Raw genomic sequence first — 17,434 nt, 5'->3', positions numbered from 1 at the left:
TAGATACGATGCAACAGGGGCTAGGCGCTTTGTAAAAATCAGAGGAGCGGATTTGAGTCCGAAAGGTAGCACTTTGAATTGAAAGTGCCGGCCAGCTACCATAAATCTTAAGAATTTCCTGTGCTTCAGGTGAATGGCTATGTGGAAGTAGGCATCCTGCAGGTCTAAGGAAGCCATAAAATCTCCTCTGTTGAGAAGCTGCAAAACATTCTTCAATGTTACCATGCGGAAGGACTGCTTCTTCAGAGATTTGTTGAGCTCCCTCAGATCCAGGATGGGTCTCCACAGACGAGATTTTTTCCTGATTAGAAAGAAGCGAGAATAGAAGCCTCTTCCCTTTTGAGAATAAGGTACAGCCTCTATCGTTCCTTTGGATAACATGACTTCTATTTACAGGGGGAGAAGATGTAGATGCGGTTGACGTACCCGGGAAGGTGGAGTCTCGGGGGGCATACAAGTAAACTCCAGCAGATGTCCGTAACTTATTATGTCCAGAACCCATTTGTCGTTTGTAATCTGACGCCAAAGTTGTAGGTCACGTCTCAAGGAAGGAGAGGCAGCCGGACCTTGGAGGTTGTCATTGTCTGCGGGAGGTATCTTTGGGTTGTCTCCCTGACTTTCCTCTGGGTGGAAGTCTGCTGCATGCTGCCGCCAGAGGCTCTCTCGAATGATATTGGGGTCTGGAAGATTGGAAATGTGAGGAATAAGCTGGGTACCTGAATGATTGGTAACCACTCAGAAAGGAGGACTGCCATCTACCTCAGGCTCCACGAAAGGGCTTGTGTTTATACTGCAGTGATCCTAAAGACCTGGCAGTATCAGGGTCTGCCTTGATTGCTTGGAAAGAGTCTTCCACATGCTTACCAAAAAGGTCTTGCCCATCATAAGGGAGGTCCAGAATCTTGTTTTGGACATCCGGTTGAAAATTTGTGGTTTTAAGCCACCCTTGGCACCTTAAAACTGCTGATCCAGCCAGAAGATGAAACCCTATAGTGGCAATGTCTAATGCACAATCAATAACCTCCGCAGATGTGCGCTGTCCTTCAATGAGAATCTTCCTCGCCTCGGTCTTGCTAGAATCAGGAAGAACATCTAGAGAGTGAGCAATGTCCGACCACAGCTGCCTATCATATCTTCCCAGGAGCGCCAAGGAGTTTGCAGCGCGGACCACAATGGCAGACATGGAAGAAAATATTTTTCCACTGTTTTCAAGGCCCCAACCATCCTTGTCTGGGAGTGCAGATAGAGGTGCCGAAGGGTTTCTAAAACACCGCTGGGCAGCCTGAGAAACCACTGAGTCTGTTTTCGGAAGAATTGCTACAGTATTTATTCTTCTGTAAATGTTCTGTTTATGAATAATAAAAACAAAGTAACAATTTTTCTAAACAATTGGTCTTGAGGTGCTTCTTGAGTATGTCTCATTTATTGACGTTTATGCTAAGCACTACCCTCTGATAAGCCCAACTGCTCGTCCACACTACCACACAAGAGAGCTTTTAGGATTGTCATTTTTACCCCTGCAAACCAATAAAGGTCACCCTGGACTATCCCCAAAGTGATCCCCTACATTGGGTCACTGCATAGATAGCCAGCTTCCTACAGTATTGTTCATAGATATTGTAGCTTTTTGATTGGTGAGGTTGTAGATTTTTTTAGGTTGACCTGGAGACCTAGATTGGTTAGACTGGTTAATGCCCTGATACAAAGTTGGTAATGTTTCTTTGTCTTGACTTGCTACTGGAGGAAGGTATCTTTATTTTGACATGGTTACCCCTACTTTTTACCTGTTGTCAGTATGCTTTGACAGTTTTCACTGGCTTCCTACTAACAAGGAACCCAGTGATTGTGCTCTCTCACTCTAGATTAGGTTGCTTAGGACTTTGCACATATTACAATTTGCATACTGGTGCCCCCATATAAGTCCCTAGTATACAGTACTTGGGTACCAAGGGCACTGGGGGTTCCCCATGGGCTGCAGCATGTAATGTGCCACCCATAGGAACTCATGCAAAATGTGTCTGCAGGTCTGCCATTGCAGCCTGCGTGAAAAGGTGCATGCACCCTTTTGCTACAGGTCACTGTAAGTCACCCCTATAGTAGGCCCTCCTAGCCCAGAGAGTAGGGAGAAAGTACCTGTTGTGAGGGCACCCCTGCATGAGCAGAGGTGTCCCTGCGAACTCCAGCTCCATTACACTGGACTTTGTAAGTGTGGGGAAGCCATTTTACCCGTGTACTGGACACAGATCACTAGCTGTGTCCAGCTACATAATGGTAACACCAAACCTGGGCATGTATGGTATCAAACATGTTAGAACCATACCCCAATACTGCTGCCAGTAGTGGTTGTATGATTCCCTGCACTCTGGGGGCTCCTTAGAGGACCCCAAACATTGCTCCTACCAGTCTTCTGGGGTCTTCTGGGCAACCCAGGCTGCTGCTACCCCTCAGACAGGTTTCTCTGAACAAAGGATTTCCTGTGGGAAAGGAAGGTAACACCGTGTGCCTTGGAAATAGGTGTTACATGGCTTTGTAGGGGTAGCCTCTCCAAGCCACCAGAATGGTTTGAAGGTCACATTTGGTGCCTCCTGCTCGAAGAAGATGCCTCGTTCTACTGGACCAGCAGCCTCTACAAACCCCCAGAGGACTGCCTGCCTACTCGAGGACTAAGATCTCCCGGGGACAGCAGCCCTGTCTATAAAGAAATCTCAAAGAAGGACTCCAGAAACGCCCAAGATCCACGAGTCCTGTCCACTCTGCACCCAATGCCCATGGCCCATGTACAGGTGGCCTACTGGTCTAGAGAAGGTCCCTAGGTAATTCTGACCTCGAGTTCACCCTGTGTTGACCCCCTCCTGACCAACACAACGAAACCTGCAGCCTAACTCCAGAGGAACACCCCTGACCGCGACCAGCTCCCTGGCCTTGGGGAACCCAACTGACAGTCCAGCAACATTCAGTGGCCTATACTTACCTGTCCAGCAGTTGGTTTTCTTCAATCGACTCACTGGACGGCACCTGTAGCATCTTTGTGACCCCCAGGATTCCCTCATTGAAAAGCATTGGGTACCCAACGCTGTGGTTGCACCCTGAACCCGGCCGCCCCTGTGCCAATGAGGGTGTGTGTTTGGTGCTGACCTGTGCCCCACCGCCCCAGTGCTCATCTAAGCCCCTCAGGTCTGTACCCTGAAGTTGAGGGTACTTACCTGCAAGCTGCTTCTTTCTAAGTGCCCCCAGTCTCCATAACATTCCATTGGGCGCCCGACACCAACTTTGACCTCTGCACCCGGTCGGGCCTGTGTTGCTGGTGGTGCACCCTTGGTGTCTTCCTAAACTTTGCCCTGTGGACACCTTAACCCCTGAAGACTGTGTTGTTGTGCTGTTACTTTTCCCGGCCTAGCACTGCATTGCTTTCTATGAGAAATTGCACTGTCTACTTTTGAAACTGAAAAGTATTACTTGCCTGTAAACTGTTTTACCTGTGAATTCTAATTAAAGTGCATTTGATACTTGAACATGTTGTTTTCTAGAAACTGTACTTACCTGCAACAAAGAATGGGTCTAGAAATAAAGTAGAAAAGTATATTTTTTGATCCATAAAACATTAGCCTGGAGTTAGTCATTGAGTGTGTGTCTAATTTTTTGACTGGGTGTGTACAACAAATGCTTAGCACTACCCTCTGATAAGCCTAACTGCTCAGCCACGCTACCACAAAAGAGCATTAGTATTATCTATTTTAGCCTCTGTAAAGCCACTGGGGATCCACTGGACTCTGTGCTCACTGTACCTTATTTTGGTAAAGTATATACAGAGCCAGCTTCCTACAACTATAACTTGCGCCCTCACCATGGACAGTTTTCTCATCAATACTTTTACTGCAAATGTTAGTGATATTATCAATGATGGCAAAGAAGATGTCACAACTGATATAATATCTCAGGTAATTAGCAGAGCATGGGGAGGGCGCAAGTTACCTTAGGGTAGGAGTTATAGTTACTTGACATAACTATCTATAACAGTTGAATGTCTATGGTTTTGTGCCTGTAAAATCTGAACATAACAATAACATAGCTGTAACCTTTGTGTTTTTTTATTGGATTTTTTTTTTGTATTCTTTTTCCCAACTGTAAAGTCCTTGTAGCCTTTTTTCAGTGAATTTCTAGTTTTTTTTAAACATTAAGTATGATGCCCTCACAATGCATGATGGGAAGGGTTGTACACAGGATCTAGCGCCATAATTTCCTAATTTACTGCAGTATCCTCAGTAGAAAATGCTTTCAGTTGTTCACTTTGATTCCATCAAGATGGCATTGAGATGTGCCAGACGTTTGGCATACATTCAGAATGTTAGCACTCTAGTTGCTCATTAGAACACTGTGAGCTGCTGATCACCAGGGAGTTAACTGGCAGTCTGCTGCTGGTGTTGAAAGTTCATGTTTCTGTCTGCATGTAGAATATTTTAATGAAATAGAAGAGAAAGATATTTGAGAGCTCACTTAAAACATGTCCTAATTTTTCTTTCTACAGCACTAACCAAAATATCTATGAGAAAATGAACCCCCTCATTTTTTTCCTTTCTAAAATAATTGTTTTATGTTTTACCAGTTCGATTCAATCAAGATGACTTCAGGTGTGCCACACTTTAGTCATAAGTAAGACTGTTAGCTCTCTAGTTGTACTTTATAGCACTCTGGAAGGCTGCAGTAGAACAAAAGGGAATCAACTGACAGGCAGCTCCTGTTGGAAGTACATGTTTACTGAGAATGTCAGACTTCATTCTCGTGTGCCTGAGAAAGATAGTGTGAATTTACAGATAATATGCTCTCATTTTAGCTTGTGGAGCACCTTCCATAACCTCTATGGGAAAATAGAGAGAAAACAGTTTTCCCTCAAACATGATTCATGAAATCCCAGCAGGGCAAAATCACCTTATAACACAGTACAGTTCCTAAAATTAAAGTGGCACCATCAACAAATGATTTGTATTAGAACTAAAAGTTATAACCCTTTATACGCTCCCCTTTTTAGGAGCCTCAAATCCTGCCATTCACTAAAATGCATTTCAATGGGGTTCTATCCTGTATATTCGTCCCGAAATGGCTGTCATCCCTTTCAGGTTGAAGTGCTGACAGGACGATAAGCTACCTTTCTGCCAAATTTGGTGTAATTCCATCGAGCAGTTCGGGCTAAAGTCATGTTCAAAACCACTATGGGAATTAATCCCTTACTCAGCACGGATGTAATGGTTACGTCCATGGCTGCGCCTCTCAGGCGCCACGGACATATCCATTACGTCCATGTACCGGCCATCGGGGGAAGTGCTAGAGCTCCACCCAAAGGGCCGACCCCCCATGACACGGTTGGAAGGGGAATCACTTCCCCTTCCACCACCGAACCAACCCCCGTGGAGTCTGAAGACATCAGCTCACGATCGTGCACGCTGATCTCATCAGAGGCCTGCCCCTCAGTGCTGGAAGCGATCACTGGAGGGTCCGAGAAATGCATGAAAGGACAGGAAAGGCCTTTCTTCTCCTTTCATGTTTCTCTCAGCATTTCTGCTTTTTTGTTGGTAATTGTCATGAGGGGAGCGGGCCCCTTGGGCAAGGGCTTCAAGGTCAAATTATTTTTAGGCCATTTCTGTCCCCCCTGGGGGCAGAAAACCCCTTGACACCAGGGATAGTTTGTTTTTTTTATGTGTGGGGAGCGACCCCTTAGGCAAGGGTCTCTCCCAGGGAGCCAAATTGTTTTTAGGCCATTTCTGTCCCCCCTGGGGGCAGAAACCACTAGAAACCAGGGATTTAAAAAAAAAAATTATATTTACGCATAAGGGGAGTGGCCCTTGGGCAAGGGAAGCTACCCAGGGGGGCCAAATTATTTTTTAGCCCATTTCTGCCCCCCCCCCCAAGGGGGGGGGAGAGGGCAGCAAAACCCTAGACACCAGGGATAAAAAAAATGTTGCTCATTTGTGGGGGACCCGGGGGACCAAATTACTTTTAGGCCATTTGTGCCCCTCCTGGGGGAAGATCAGCCTAATATAATTGCCTAAAAATGTTTTTTTTTTTTAAACTGCCCTTTTGGACCTGCTTTGGATCCCCCTCAATTTCAACATGTTTTTGGCTCTTCCCTGTCACAGGCACTTGGCCAACCTACACAAGTGTGGTATCATTTTTACCGGGAGACTGAGGTGAACGTTGGGTGGTAGGAAATTTGTCCCGGTGCGGTGATCCCACACAGACATGTGGAAAAAATTAGATTTTTTAGCTAAGTTTGAGGTTTGCGGAGGATTCTGGGTAAGAAAACATTGGGGGATCTAAGCAAGCCACACCTCCCTGAACTTCCTCTCGGGTGTCTAGTTTTCAGAAATGTCTGAGTTTGGTAGCTTTCCCTAGATGGCTGCTGAGCCCCCGACCAAAAACGCAGGTGCCTCCCCCCGCAAAAACAGGCAGTTTTGTATTTGATAATTTTGATGTGTCCAGATAGTGTTTTGAGGCATTTCCTGTTGCGAGCACTAGGCCTACCCACACAAGTGATGTACCATTTTTATCGGGAGACTTGGGGGAACGCTGGGTGGAAGGAAATTTGTGGCTCCTCCAAATTTGGAGTTTGGCAAAGGATTCTGGCTAACATAACCTGGTGAGAGCCCCGCAAGTCACCCCATCTTGGATTCCCCTAGGTGTATAGTTTTAAAAAATGCGCAGGTTTGGTAGATTTCCCTAGATGCCGGCTGAGCTAGAGGCCACAATCAACAGCTAGGCACTTTGCAAAAAACACGTCAGATTTCAGTGTAAAGATGTGATGTGTCCATGTTGCGTTTCCCATTGCGAGCATTAGGCCTACCCACACAAGTGGGGTACCATTTTTATCGGGAGACTTGGGGGACTACAGAATAGCAAAACAAGTGTTATTGCCCCTTGTCTTTCTCTACATTTTTTCCTTCCAAATGTAAGACAGTGTGTAAAATAGGCATCTATTTGAGAAATGCCCTGTAATTCACATGCTAGTATGGGCACCCCGGTATTCAGAGATGTGCAAATAACCACTGCTTCTCAACACCTTATCTTGTGCCCATTTTGGAAATACAAAGGTTTTCTTGATACCTATTTTTCACTCTTCGTATTTCAGCAAATGAATTGCTGTATACCCGGTATAGAATGAAAACCCGTTGCAAGGTGCAGCTCATTTATTGGCTCTCGGTACCTAGGGTTCTTGATGAAGCGACAAGCCCTATATATCCCCGCAACCAGAAGAGTCCAGCAGACTTAATGGTAGATTGCTTTCAAAAACGTGGAGAAAAATTGCAGTTTTTCACCTAAATTTCAATATTTTTTTATTTCAACTGTTATTGTCTGTAGGAAACCCTTTTAAGATCTGCACAAATTATCCCTTGCTGAATTCAGAATTTGGTCTACTTTTCCGAAATGTTTAGATTGCTGGGATTCAGCATTGGTTTCACACCTATTGCCGTCACTAACTGGAAAGAGGCTGAAAGCACAAAACAAATAGTAAAAATGTGTTATGTCCCAGTAAAATGTAAAAATTGTGTTGAAAAATGTGTTCTGTTCCTGAAAGCTGGGGAAATGGTGATTTTAGCACCGCAAACCCTTTGTTGATGCCATTTTCAGGGGAAAAAACCACAAGCCTTCTTCTGCAGCCCTTTTTTCCCATTTAAAAAAAAAAAAACATTTTCACTGTATTTTGGCTAATTTCTTGACCTCCTTCAGGGGAGCCCACCAAGTCTGGGTACCTCTAGAATTCCTAGGTTGTTGGGAAAAAAAGACAGGGATTTGGAGTGGATAGCTTATTTAGACAAAAAGTTATGAGGGCCCAAGCGTGAACTTCTGCAAACAGCCAAAAAAAGGCTTGGCACCTAAGGGGGAAAAATAGGAAATGCACTTGTTTTTACCCCCATCCCCCTTTTTTTTCTCCGCGTGAGAGATCACCCCAAAACTTTCCATGCACAACAAGACCCTTGGGCACACTTTTTGGGGAAATGTTTCTAAAGATTTGTTAAAGATGGTGAGGGCACAATTTATATTAACGTTAGGATACAAGTTATAGTTACTTGAGAGTGTACATTTAAAATGTGAGCCTAACTATAACGTCCCTGTAACCTTTGGTTTTTTAAGTGAACATCGATGTTTTTTTATTTGATTTCCTAACTATAAGGTCCCTTCAACCTTTGTTTTTTTTGCAGTGAATTTCTATGGTTTTTTAACGTATAGCAATTTTCATTACTATACGTTAATTCAACCATCGCCGCACACAGCCTTTGTCCGTGCGTGGTGGGAGTGGGCCGTGGCCCGTCTCTCTAGGTATGAAGCTGAATCTGGGAGTGAGAGTGGCTATGAGTGTGTCTGGCTGGGAGAGTGGGTGTGTCAGTGTATGAGTGGGTGTGTCAGTGTTTGTGTGGGTCTGTGAGTGTGTGCGTGAGGGTTCCAGTGGGTCTGTGAATGGGCGTGTGAGTCTGAGTGGTTCTGTGAGTGTTTGCACGAGGGTCTCAGAGGTTCTGTGAGTGGGTGCACAAGGGTCTGAGTGGGAGTTTGAGTAGGAGAAAAATTGAAAAAGAGAAACTGAGGGAGAAAGAGTAAGAGGGAGAGATAGAGAGTTTTTAAGCTTTCATGAATTACATACTTAGAATGAGATATTTCTGGACAACTTGAAAAGAAAAATATATTTTTCAATTTAAAAAAATGAATTACCGTTCAGTATGAACCTTTTAAACTTTTGAAGTTTAACAGAAATTAAACAAGAAAAACGACCAGAGACACACCTGGAGTAGAACCCTCAACTTTCAGTGTAAGGGTCTGTGACCTTAACCTGTAGGGCATAGGTGACTCCTTACTATTTTGCTTCCAGACATACCTGTAACAGTCAACCCACACATGTGATTGGAGAGAAAAGTGAATGTTCCATCTCTAGGAAGGTTTAACAGTCAAAACACTTCTCAATGAATGAACACACTTCCAAGCGATACTAGGATTTGATTCTTCAGCCTGAGAGACAGTACTAGACCTTGACCATTAGGCCAGAAGTGACTGTTCTGCATCCAAACGTAACAATAATATTCATGCCAAACATCTTGCTAGTTTGACGCGTTGAAGTCACTGCATGGAGAGACCACTGCAATAAAAGAGTGACAGGACCACGGGAGGTGGGGCAGGGGGCATGAGCCTGAAGGCCCTCGCAGTCCTAACCGCTTCTCCAGGTCCTGTGGAAGCTGGCATTTCTCCCACAAGCAGGGTATCGCTTTACATAGCTGGAGCAATGATTTCATCTGTTTCACTGCACACATATTTGAGTACAGGGAAACAAAATCTCTGCTTTCTGATAGCGGAAGCTGTTTGATCTCCTGCTGTCAGAAACCGTTCTTTGTTTGCTTTGCAAACAGCTATGTCCTGGGCATAGGCCCCGGGACCTAGCAGTAACCAGTCCGGGGGTGGAGGTTCCCAGGGTCATCCGTGGCTCCGCAAGGGGGGCAGCGCAGCCCCCCCTCCAAACAGCATTGCCCCAGGGAGGTGGTGGTCCCCATGACTCGGGGGTCCAACATGGACCCCTTCACTCTTTTTGTAGCTTCAGGGAGGTGGTGGTCTCCGGGGCTGCAGTGAGGCCACACCCCCGCATTCTATTTACAGCCCCGAGGAGGTGGTGGCCCACGGGGCAGCAGGGGGATCCAAATGGACCCCCTCATTATTTTGTTTTAGCCCTGGGGAGGTGGTGGCCCCCAGGGTTGGGGAAGGGGGGCGGGGAGGTAATGGGTTGGAGATCTGAGTGTCCCCTGCATCAAATTTAATTGAAGCCCCGGGGAGGTGGTGGTTCACAGGGCTGTGGGGCCCTATGCGCCCCTATCCTAACCTTTTTCTTATGCCCCCAGGACTTGGCCCACCAGGGGGCTTCTCCGAAAGGGCAGAAAGACGCTTATTTTATTATTTTTTTTTAAACAATTGGGAAAATCGCACTTACACTCCAGACACATGTAGGAATAGGGATATGGCAAGAAATGCCTTTTTGTGTGGTCATCCCCAGGTTTTTCCAACTCTGATAGTGCACTGAGGCCTTCTAACTGGACTTCAGTACCAGTGGCACGACTCAAAGTGTATATGGAATTGGCTATACCCAATTGGAAATAGCTAACTTACCTGTAAGTCCCCAGTAAATGGTACCCTGGGAATGTAAGTTAGAGGAGTAACCCAGGGCCTGCAGCACTGATTGTGCCACCTTAGATGTTCCCCAAGTAAAACAAGTCCCTCAGTCCACCACTGCAGACTGGTAGAGCAGTCCTGCACTGCTAGCCCGACTATGCTGCTGGCCTCTGAGACCTGCAAGCACCTGGAAATCCTCAAGGGTGATTAGTTGCACCTTACAAATCCTGTTTGACTGACTGATGACATTGAAAGCAATTGCAAAGCCATTGTTTCCCCTGTAAATATGTGCAAATTACCCCTCTAGTAGGTCTACCAAACCATAAAACAGGGAGCAAGATATGAGACAGCTATGTACTTTATATGTCCTGACAATACACATAAAAAAACAGTTTTCCTGTGAAAAGACATGGTCACTCAGTGAATAATTTGAGCCGGTGGTTTCCGGTGCTGGGCAATGGCACTAAATTGTTAACACCCGCACTTATGAAGGTCCGCCACATGGCAGCGCTGTCTGTGTAATTAGAGACGAGCACAACAGTGGTTGTTTACAAATTAAATAAACATAAAAAATTACTAATACCTGCTGCCAAAGCTACTGTTATAGCTCTGGGGGGCCTGGAAGTGTCTCAACTGTCAAACTTGTAGGTGTGTGACAGGTAGCAGTTGAGTTAGTACTGTCACTGGCAGCTCGGCAGGAGCAATGGGTGGTGCAAGGTCTAGTGGCATCCTGACAAGGGCCCAGGCACTTTTTTTTTATTTTATTTTTACAGTAAGCACTGTGGTCACCCAATTGGCGAGTACAGGGTGAACCCCTCAGCTGTGCTTATTTCCAAACGGTGCGACCAAAGTGGGGTCTCTAAGATATCAAACAACTTGTTACATTAAGCCTGACTTGTGTCGCCAGTCGAAATTAATGTAGCTTGCTGCTGTGTGCAGTTTTAGCAAAGTTGTCACTTTTTTGCCTTTAAAACTCATGTACCTTCCCGGGCACAAATGGACGCTGCTACACGAGACAGTTTTCTGCCCTCCTGGAGGGACATGGCAACCTCTCTCAGGAAGGAGAACAATGAGGGATTGCAGGCAAGGGAGGAGTCACCACCCTGTTGCAGGAAGCCACTTAGGTGTTAGCCCGAAGAAGGAAGGCATCAAAGGTGAAGCCACCTTTGAAGAGCAGATGTGAGAGACCGGTGGGAGGGCTGCCTCACTGTTGAGTTAGACGGGCTAGTACAGGTAACAGAGGGGGAAACCAGTTGCAAAGCTGGTTTCCCCAGAGACGTGTAGCCCTGAGGTAGGCACACGCTAGGGGTGGGCTATGGAGGTCTGTTCACAAGGTCTTGTTATCTTGGAAGTGGGCAGAATGGTGCATCCTCGGATAGTCAGATGCCACACTCCACAGGAAATGGTCACTAGGTGGGAGGGAACCTGGTGGCCCAGTGGCTACCAACCTTATCTTGCCCAGAGAGGACATTCCAAGCATAAAGGGGTCACCCATACCTCAGATCTTGATCGACTCAAAAGAAGGACCAGAGAAACTGACTGTGCCTGCCATGTCCTGCTCAGGGAGAAGCTCTCTCCATAGCCAAGTCAAACCAAGAGAACTCCAACGCCAGCTGACTGACATCCTGTTCCCAGCACAGGGACACAACAGCTGAAGGAAGACTGATAGGACAAGTTGGTAGCTCAAAGTCTACAAGGCGTTACCACCCCGCCGTGCAGCACCAAGACTCAAAGCTTAGAGTTGCATCCCAGTTCCCTGATCCCACGAGTGCTGCCGGAAAGTTGCTTGGACCCTGAGAAGAGAGGTTATAGGCCCAGGAAAGATTGGCCTGTGATGGCAACAATAGGAAAGTGGTAGTCCAGTGGCAACTGGACTTCGGCAAAACCGGAGAGGACTTTGTGGGACAATGGCCCTTCAACCATCTTCGTAGACTGAGGAATCCCTACAAGTCCCAAATCGACTGTCGCATCCACAGCATCCTTAGAGCACCTTCAGCATCCTTCACTTTCATCAGGACCACTCCTCACGAACCCACTGCAATGCAGATAAAGTGCCTGGATCTTCTGAAAGACTGCTTTGCCACGGCTTGTTCGCCGTTTGGTGAAATTGCACTGATTTATTATTTCTTGTGAAATCCACATCTCCGGAGGAACCCTTAGGTGGATTTTTTTTCATTCTAGTGTCTCAATTCTTATAAAAATAAAACCTTTTTTATAATTGGTGTTGGATTTCTTGAGTGGCATGTCGGCTTCTTCAATTGTTTTGGTGCTGTTTAAATGCTTATCACTTGCTCCTCTGTGTAAGCCTTGCTACTCAGTGCCTCAGCTACCCAGGACTGAGCTGAGGATTTGATAGAGGAAACCAAAAGGTCCTAAAGAACAAGTTACTTACCTTCGGTAACAAATTATCTGGTAGACATATATTCCAGTTGTGGATTCCTTACCTTAGAATTTCCCCCAGGCGTCAGACTGGATCCGGAGATTTTCCTTTGGCCAGTACCTTTGTGCATCTTCAGGTGACATCGGTTGACTCCGCTTCCGTCGTGGTTGCTGGGATGATGTCGCTGCCGTATATATAGGCACCACCCTGGCACGCGGACATCAGTTTCTTTTCATGACATTCCATGCCAGAAGAGCAGAGACACGAAGAACATATACTGGTGCGGCATAACTAGAGCCCTTAAAGGGGGTCCCTGTCCCTAGAAATCACTTTGCAGAGCAGGGAGGATGGGTGGGTAGGTAAGGAATATGCAACTAGAATATGTCTCTATCAGATCATTTGTTACCAAAGGTAAGTAACTTGTTCATCTGATACAGACTTCTAGTTGCAGATTCCTTATCTTAGAGTAGTTACCCAAGCAATACCATCCATGGAGGAGGATCTGCAAGCCAAGATCATACTAGAAGTCCTGTAGGACCAAACTGCCAAAATAGCTGTCCCGACAGATCTGACTGTCAAGGCAGTAAAGTTTGGTTAACATGTGCAAGGATGCCCACGTTGCTGCCTGACAGATGTTCAGGACAGGAACTCTGCATGCTAACACAGTGGTTGCAGCTGTTGCTCTGGTGAAGTGAGCACACAACCCCTCAGGGGGTTGCTTCTTAGCCAAAGCATAGCACATTTTCATGCAGTGAACAACCCATCTGAAGATGGCTCTCTTCTGCACCACCCATCATTTCTTCACACCCACATTACCCACAAAGAGTAGATCATCCACCTGGACGTCTCTGGTACGATTGAGATAGAATGCCAATTTTTGGGGGGGACTGAGATGGTGGAGTCTCTCCTCCTCACGAGGAGGATGTGGGGGTGCATCAAAAGTAGGCAAGGTGATAGATTGGCCTACGTGAAAGCGTGTTAACACTTTAGGGAGGAAAAAGGCTCTAATACGAAGCACCACTGCCAGGATGGACAGGGATGTAGGGTTGCTTTGAAGAAAGAGCTTGTAGCTCACTTACGCTCCGTGCAGAAGGGATGGCCACAAGTAAGGCTGTTTTTAAGATGAGGAGCCAAAGAGGACAATTATGAAGAGGCTAAAAAGGAGCACACATGAGGAAGGTAAGGACCAGGTTCAAATCCCACTGCACTGGGGCATTATGAACGAGGAAGGTGGAAATATATGGGTAAGGTCTTTGAGGAATCGCACAACAATGGAGATTTAAACAAGGAGGGTTGATCAGGAAGTCTGAGGAAGGCAAAGATTGCAGACAGACCACCCTTAAGGGTGCCCAAAACAGAGCCCTGCTGGGCAAGAGTGAATAAACAAAAGAACCTCAGACAGAGGTGCAGAAAGGGGATCAACAGTTTTGTTGGTACAGCATGCCACAAACAACAGACGTATACCATTTTGGTGGAGAGACGCCTCATTGCCAAGATAACATCACAGAATTGGAGCAGAAAGTCGAAAGCTGTTAACTGCTGCTGCTCAATCTCCACACAAGAAGACATAGACTGGACAGGTTCAGGTCGAGAACCCTACCCTATTACTGCAACAGAAGATCCTTCCGAAGAGGCAGTCAGTGGATGACCGATGGCCATGCTCAGAAGATCGAGATACCATACTCTCCTTGCCCAGTCCGGAGCCACAAGAAATAATTGGGCCCGGCCATTCTTGATCTTGAGAACGTTGGGCAGAAGTGGTATTGGCGGAAAGGCGTACTGGAGACCTGAGTTCCACTAGAGACGAAAAGCATCGCCAAGTGAGTGCTGCCTTGGAAACTCCAACGTGCAAAACAGCTGACATTGCGCATTCTCTGCTGAGGTGAACAGATCTATCCAAGGCTCTCCCCAATGCCAAAGGGTTCGCAACCACACTCCGCCCCGTTTGTTGCAGTACCACATGGCGGTGTTGTCCGTGAACACCTGCACCACTTTTCCCTTTGAGAGAGGGAAGGAATGCCTTCAATGCAAGTCTGATCGTTCTGAGCTCCAGAAGGCTGATGTGGAGCCAGACTCCGATGGAGACCAGACACCTCTAATCTCCGCCCCATCCCAGGAGTGACGCATTCTGTCGGTTGGAGAAGGGAAAGGGATCTGCCGGCGACCCAATCTTGGTTTGTTAGCCACCACTGCAGATCTTGCGCAGGTCCCTCTGAGATCTGGACCATGTCGGAGAGATTTCCCTGATGCTGCACCCACTGGAACTTCAGGTCTCACTGCAGAGCCCGCATATGCCATCTGGCATGTGTGACCAGCAGGATGCCATGAGGCTCAGCACCCTCAGAGTCATTCTCACCGAAACAAAGGATAGAGGCTGAAACAATCTGTATCATAGCCTGAATATCCTGGAGGATAGGCCCGAAACTGCAGTGTCCAGAACTGCTCCGATGAAAGGGAGTCTCTTAGAGGGAGTGAGGTGGGACTTCGGCATGTTTTTTAGCAAATCCCAGCGAATGCAGGAGGTTTGTTGTAGTCTGGAGGTGGGAGACGACAGCCTGGGGTGCGCCCACCTTCAACAGCCAGTCATCGAGGTAGGGGAAGACTGAAACCCCTAACCGATGCAGATGAGCTGCGACCACTGCCATCACTTTCATGAACACCAAAGGGGCACTGGTAAGGCTGAAGGGGAGCACTGAACTGAAAGTGCTTTTGACCTACCACTAATGTCTGTGGGTAGGGAAGACAGGAATATGAAAATAGGTATCCTGCAAGTCCAATGCTACCAACCAGTCTCCAGGATCCGGGGCAGAAAGGACCTTAGCCAGAGTGAGCATTTTGAACTTCTCCTTCCTGAGGAAGAGCTTGTGGGCCCGGAGGTCTAGGATAAGACAAAGGCCTTGTTCTTTCTGGGCACCAGAAAGTAGTGGGAATAACCACCACAACCTACTTTTGTCATGGGGACCCTCTCTAAGGCTCCCTTGGCCAAGAGAGCCATAACCTCCTTGCGGAGAAGTGCCAAGCAGTCCTCCGTTATCCAGTCGTAGGATGGTGCCATGGCAGGAGGGGTAGTCTCAAAAGGGTGGGACTATTTGCAAAACCCACCTGTCCGTCGTGAGGGACTCCCAGTGGGGCAGGTGACGGCGGACACTACCTCCAACTGGACCGTGATGGGACGACAGACTAGGAAGGGAAGGTGTAGCGAGGTGCCTGGGTTTATTTTTCTTTTTTTGGGGGGGGGGGCGGGGGGGGGGGGAATGGGGCTGTTGTTGGAGACCGCTGGCTCCCTGATCCACGGGGACTTTGGATCCCATGTCCTCTGCCTCACACGACACTGCACGGTGACTGAAGGGAAATGTACGCGGTTGGGGGCCCCTTCCATATCCACGAAAGGGGCAAAAAGCAGACTGAGGGGGGCGAGGAGCAACTGCAAAGCCAAGGGACCAAGCAGTAACCAGGGACTCCTTAAAGTGCTCGCGCGCTGATTCTGCTTTGCCTCCTAAGAGATGGGTGCCATAGAAGGGCATGTCCATAACCGATTGTTGGACACTCCCTGAAAACCAGATGTCCTCAACCAAGCGCGGCAATAAACGGCCACTGTTGACGCAACCGATCTGTCCAGTGAGTCGTGATGTCCAGTCCACATTGAATCGTGAACTTGGCTGTCTCTCTCCCATCAGCAACAGCTTCGGAGAGAATGGCTCGGGCCTCCTCCGGGATCTGTGGCAGCACCTGTGTGACCGTATTCCATAAAGTATGGGTGTAATAGTCCAAAAGGCATGCGGGGTTCATGAACCGTAACACCAGACTGGAGGAAGAGAACATTTTCTTCCCAAATTGGTCCAGTCTTTTTGATTCCCAATCCAGGGGTGCGGACAGGAATGCGCCCAAAGAGAAAGAAGCCTGAATGACTAAGCCCTCAGGTGTAGGGAGTTGGATCAGGAATTTAGGGTTGTTAGGTGCAGCCCATTAGCGGCGGGCGATTGTTCTGTTGACAGGAGCCCCTGTGCTGTGTTTAGACCACATCCCCAGCAGGACATGAGCGAGGGCCTCATTGAAGGGCAATAGGGTTTCAGATGTGGAAGCCCCAGGCTGAAGCACCTCAGGCAGGAGGTTAGTCCTGACTGCCACTGAAGGCAGCTCAAGGCCCAGGACCTCGGCTGCTCTTTGCACCACCATAAAGTAGGAGGCTCCCTACTCCATAGCCACGGTAGGTGGAGAAAGCATGCCAGAGTCAGAGGAGGTGTGCAACCTACTGGCTTAACCCAATTACTGAGACCAGTCTACATATGGGTCTTCAAGCTGGTATTCTAGAGGGTCCAGCGACCCCTCCATACTCTCACTGTACCCATAAGCATAGGTATAAGGGTCAGGATCCAACCTGGGGAGAAATATCCCCAAAGTCTGAATTGGCATCGGGTGACATCGTTCCTGCTCCGGGTAAGAGTGGGAAATGAGTATGGGCTCATCGTTGATTATGGGCCCAACTGACATCGGGGAAGGTTAGAATGACCTGACCAGCATCGGCTCGGATCTGGGGTACCCTCCAGAAACTAGGCTGAAGCCCCCTGCGCAGAACCCGAGGGCCCCCTGTCGACCTTACTGGGTCCACAGGCCCCACAGGAGGGTTTGTCTGCCAAAATATAAGGAGCATGGCCTCATAAAACTGAGTTGGGCAGGGGTAGCTCTGGCTCCTGGAAACTCAGGGAAGCATGGAGTTGACCCAGAAGCAGGCTCCGAGGACAGACTGTAAGGTAAGGAATTTGCAACTAGAAGTCTCTGATCGGATGGGGTGGTACGTGTATTACGCAATGAGTTTGCACTACCACACCATACAATATATCCCATTTCGTCCCAATCCCCATCCTCCCTCTCAACCTATCCCATATCCTCAATAGTATGTTTGGTATTGGTATCTAT

General features: G+C 47.5%; 1 protein-coding gene across 2 annotated transcripts in view; it reads right to left on the bottom strand.

The window, feature by feature from the left end:
• The window catches only part of SCAPER (S-phase cyclin A associated protein in the ER), a 2,262,878-nt gene that overhangs the window by 1,381,852 nt on the left and 863,592 nt on the right, over positions 1 to 17,434 (bottom strand). The window lies entirely within an intron of this gene.

The sequence above is a fragment of the Pleurodeles waltl genome, chromosome 3_1 (genome assembly GCF_031143425.1).
Source record: "Pleurodeles waltl isolate 20211129_DDA chromosome 3_1, aPleWal1.hap1.20221129, whole genome shotgun sequence".
NCBI lineage: Eukaryota > Metazoa > Chordata > Amphibia > Caudata > Salamandridae > Pleurodeles > Pleurodeles waltl.
This window is presented reverse-complemented; position numbering and strand designations above follow the sequence as displayed.